The 5,115-nt window shown below is 39.2% G+C and overlaps 1 long non-coding RNA gene across 1 annotated transcript; it reads left to right on the forward strand.

Annotated features, from left to right (window-relative positions):
- The first annotated feature begins 3,684 nt into the window (after nt 1-3,684).
- LOC107739554 (uncharacterized) lies at nt 3,685-4,771 on the forward strand. The gene is made up of 2 exons (XR_001640013.1): nt 3,685-4,193; nt 4,418-4,771. It is a non-coding gene; the product is annotated as an uncharacterized LOC107739554 (long non-coding RNA).
- Nucleotides 4,772-5,115: the final 344 nt, after the last annotated feature.

Consider the following 5,115-nt stretch of genomic DNA (forward strand, 5'->3'; position numbering starts at 1 on the left):
ATCGTGCATGCTGCATATTACTGATATTAACTACACTGTACAAAATTATAAACGCAACACTTTTGTTTTTGCCCCCATTTTTCATGAGCTGAACTCAAAGATCTAAGACTTTTTCTGTGTACACAGAAGGCCTGTTTCTCTCAAATATTGTTCACAAATCTGTTTAAATCTGTGTTAGTGAGCACTTCTCCTTTGCCGAGATAATCCATCCACCTCACAGGTGTGGCATATCAAGATGCTGATTAGACAGCATGATTATTGCACAGGTGTGCCTTAGGCTGGCCACAATAAAAGGCCACTCTAAAATGTGCAGTTTTATCACACAGCACAATGCCACAGATGTCGCAAGTTTTGAGGGAGCGTGCAATTGGCATGCTGACTGCAGGAATGTCCACCAGAGCTGTTGCCCGTGAATTTAATGTTCATTTCTCTACCATAAGCTGTCTCCAAAGGCGTTTCAGAGAATTTGGCAGTACATCCAACCGGCCTCACAACCGCAGACCACGTGTAACCACACCAGCCCAGGACCTCCACATCCAGCATCTTCACCTCCAAGATCGTCTGAGACCAGCCACCCGGACAGCTGCTGCAACAATCGGTTTGCATAACCAAAGAATTTCTGCACAAACTGTCAGAAACTGTCTCAGGGAAGCTCATCTGCATGCTCGTCGTCCTCATCGGGGTCTCGACCTGACTGCAGTTCGTCGTCGTAACCGACTTGAGTGGGCAAATGCTCACATTCGATGGCGTCTGGCACTTTGGAGAGGTGTTCTCTTCACGGATGAATCCCGGTTTTCACTGTACAGGGCAGATGGCAGACAGCGTGTATGGCGTCGTGTGGGTGAGCGGTTTGCTGATGTCAACGTTGTGGATCGAGTGGCCCATGGTGGCGGTGGGGTTATGGTATGGGCAGGCGTATGTTATGGACAACGAACACAGGTGCATTTTATTGATGGCATTTTGAATGCACAGAGATACCGTGACGAGATCCTGAGGCCCATTGTTGTGCCATTCATCCACGACCATCACCTCATGTTGCAGCATGATAATGCACGGCCCCATGTTGCAAGGATCTGTACACAATTCCTGGAAGCTGAAAACATCCCAGTTCTTGCATGGCCAGCATACTCACCGGACATGTCACCCATTGAGCATGTTTGGGATGCTCTGGATCGGCGTATACGACAGCGTGTTCCAGTTCCTGCCAATATCCAGCAACTTCGCACAGCCATTGAAGAGGAGTGGACCAACATTCCACAAGCCTGATCAACTCTATGCGAAGGAGATGTGTTGTACTGCGTGAGGCAAATGGTGGTCACACCCAGATACTGACTGGTTTTCGGACCCCCCAATACAGTAAAACTGCACATTTTATTGGCCTTTTATTGTGGCCAGCCTAAGGCACACCTTTGCAATAATCATGCTGTCTAATCAGCACCTGTGAGGTGGATGGATTATCTCGGCAAAGGAGAAGTGCTCACTAACACAGATTTAGACAGATTTGTGAACAATATTTGAGAGAAATAGGCCTTTTGTGTACATAGAAAAAGTCTTAGATCTTTGAGTTCAGCTCATGAAAAATGGGAGCAAAAACAAAAGTGTTGCATTTATAATTTTGTTCAGTGTAGATAGATAGATCACAAACACCCTTTTAAGGATGTAAATAAATAAATAACCAAACAAATAAAACTAAACGTGAAGGTTATATTGATGGACAGACTGTGGACATTTACACTGTTTAAATAATCGTCGACAAACACAGCTGAAGGTTTTCATTGATGGTAAGAAAGTGCTTAGCTAAAGGTGTATCCCGAATCTGTGTCCACCTACAGGAAACACAATGCTTTGGAAAAACAGATACACTTGAGACAGTAGCAAAACAGTATGACGCGTGTTGTGCCCCACATGTGGCTGATAAAACAACACAACTGCCCCACCACCTCTACGGAAATGTCCAGTGCACAAACACATCAAAGGGTGGAGACTCCATACAGGCACGTGCAACGGATTTGAGTCATATTAAGCAAAAGCTGGCGCAGCAAAATTGAGTTTTGATGTAGTGAAGTGATGAAAAGCTAGATAGAGATATAGAGAGAAGGGAAAGGGAGGAAGAGAGAAAGATAGATAAGATGAAAGAGAAAGCTTCCTGGCATGTTAGAGCCAGTGGACCATCATCTAGCAAGGGATCGCTGTAAACAACACGTTTCCTGCTCTGTAGATTGTGTGTGGGTGAGTTTGGGCAGAGGGCTTGATAACACATTGTCTCAGTAAGTACAATACACACTACAAGTCAAAGGTTTGGACACATTTTATTTTAAAAAATATATAATTTTTTTTGCAAAGATGCATTAAATTGATCAAAAGTTATTTATACGTTATTTAGAAAGTTATCTTATAGATTTCTATTTTTAAAAATGGTGTTCTTTTGAACCTTCTATTCATCAAATCTTTAAAAAATTATGTTTCCCCAAAAACATTGAAAAGCACAACTGTTTTCAACATTTATAATAATAAGAAATATTTATTGAGCAGAACATCAGCATATTAGAATGATTTCTGAAAGATCATGTGACACTGAAGACTGGAGTAATGGCTGCTGAAAATTCAGATGGGTAAAATATTATTTTACACTATTGCTGTATTTTTGACCAAATGAATGCAGCCTTGGTGAGCATAAGAGACTTATTTTAAAAATATTTTACGCAAACTTTAGTAGTATCATATACAATTTGACAACATAACAGCATTGTATCTGTCTGAGAAGTTCATATAAGCTGGACACTTGCCGGATGCTTTTCCTTCACTATCTAGTCCAACTCTATTTCCAAAAAATAGATGATCGAAAATCATATATAGAGGGGATTTTAAAAAGTTGTAAAATCAATAAAAATATGTATTGGTTTAACCAGGGTAACAACTCTGAAAGCCTATTGAACAGCAATCTTGCCAGCACATGTAGTTTCCATGTGGGCCCAACGTTGGTCTTCTGTGATAGTAAATACTGTGTAAATGCCGCCCTCTAGTGGTTAGAAGCAATGCATATAAATAACTGTCAGGTAAGTTAAAAAGTGCTGTACTATAAAGATTTAAGAGACACAAGCTTATACTCACTCAAACTGCGCCCTCCCATGGATGTTTGTCAAAGCTTCTCATGTCCCTTCCACATGAAACAGCACTTTCCATGATTAGGGTAAACAAGCGGCCTGAAACTTCAAAATATTAAGTAATGTTTGTTATTCGCAACAGGGTCAGTGTTTAAGAACATATTTTGTACTCACCTTTTACTCAAATTCTATATGAAGCTTTTTTTTTTTTTTACAACCATATGTATTCAACATTCATTAACTAGCAATTCAATTATAACAAAGGCACAAATAAATGCATACCTAAACAAAATACATACATAAATTGGTTGGTTTAGTTAGTGATAAACTCAAATTTCCCATAAATTAGAGGAAAAAAAAAACTGTTTTAACAGTTCTTACAGTAACTTTAGAAAAAAGGGTTGGTGTATTTTGCATATCAAATTGTTTCTTTAATTTAAAAAAAAAAAGTGATTTGTACCTTTATTGCTTTAACGCCAATATAAACTTAATATATACAAAATATTTTAAGCAAACCACTAAAAACATTCAGACCTCTTAAAAGGAATCACCCATCAGACCATATGGAAACATACTGCTCTTTAATCAGACATCAGTAAATGTTAAATTCTACTGCTGAAACCATCGTGCTGATGACATTGAGAATACACTCAGAAGCAGCGGCCGCAGTCGCAGTAACAACACCAAAGAAACATCACATTTATTAATCATGTATCCGTCAATAAAAAAAATGTCAGAGAAACAAAAGCAAAATACTCAAACAAATATTAAATAAGCTATTGTTGTTAGGCCTGTCACAGGGTTAATTGAAGGTTTAGATACAGTAAAAGAAATCAGTTAGTGGTTTTCCTGAGCACAGTATAACTCAACATCTTCAAAGCAGAACGGAAATCCACCATTACGCACAGCAAGAAAGGAACAGCGCACGACACACATGTGCTTGGCATCGTCTCATTCAGTATTGTAAACACACACAGTATAGAAAATAAAGTGAATGATAAAACTCATTCCTCATACCAGCTGACTTGGTCTATAAAGATAAGGCAAGATGATCTTACACATTATTGAGCCAACTTCACACCGTCAGCAGTAACATCTTCAAAGCAGAACGGAAATCCACCATTATGCACAGCAAGAAAGGAACAGCGCACGACACACATGTGCTTGGCATCGTCTCATTCGGTATTGTAAACACACACTCAGTATAGAAAATAAAGTGAATGATAAAACTCATTCCTCATACCAGCTGACTTGGTCTATAAAGATAAGGCAAGATGATCTTACACATTATTGAGCCAACTTCACACCGTCAGCAGTCATCAAGGGACAAAACTAGAGCAGTATTTCCTGTGAATTGTCCTCAAAAAATTGTAAAACTCCAACAAAATAATTTGCCGATTGTGAGGCATCAGTCTATAAAAACTGAACTGCTGATGAGCGTGTGCCATGGGTTGATTTAAGAAAAGCAAAAATGACAAGAGCATCTGTAAGCAGCTAGAACATCCAAATACTTTGTTTGCAGTTTTTCACGATCTTAAAGTCTTTCATTTATAACACCGATCCAACAAAAATACTACATTCATGTCTTGTGTCGATGTCATGGCGTTACAATACGTAATAAAAGTCAATCAAGACATGCAATCAATCAAGTTTGATTTGTCAAATGTATACAATGTCTTTTAGGATGTCAGGTTGAGTGTTGTTCCCAGAACAAATAGTTCCCGCTGTAAGAATACAAGTTGTGCTGTGGTTTACATTTACACAGTTTTGCAGCAGGATCATATGGCAGCGGCAGCCACAGCAGAACAACAGAAAACCAGAGCTGTCCGAATTCAACTTCAGTATGCAGTCATGCAATCAGCACACTCCAATCACAACCACAGGTATTTATCAAGCCCCGCCCACCCAGATCTCATTAATAAAGTTAATAATACAGAATGTGCCAAAATCAGAAGGAAAAGTGCTAATAGGTGTGATAATACTAATGATGAAAGGTTCATTATAGCTGATA

Source organism: Sinocyclocheilus rhinocerous, unplaced genomic scaffold, assembly GCF_001515625.1.
Source record: "Sinocyclocheilus rhinocerous isolate Xijiao unplaced genomic scaffold, SAMN03320098_v1.1 scaffold314, whole genome shotgun sequence".
Taxonomy (NCBI): domain Eukaryota; kingdom Metazoa; phylum Chordata; class Actinopteri; order Cypriniformes; family Cyprinidae; genus Sinocyclocheilus; species Sinocyclocheilus rhinocerous.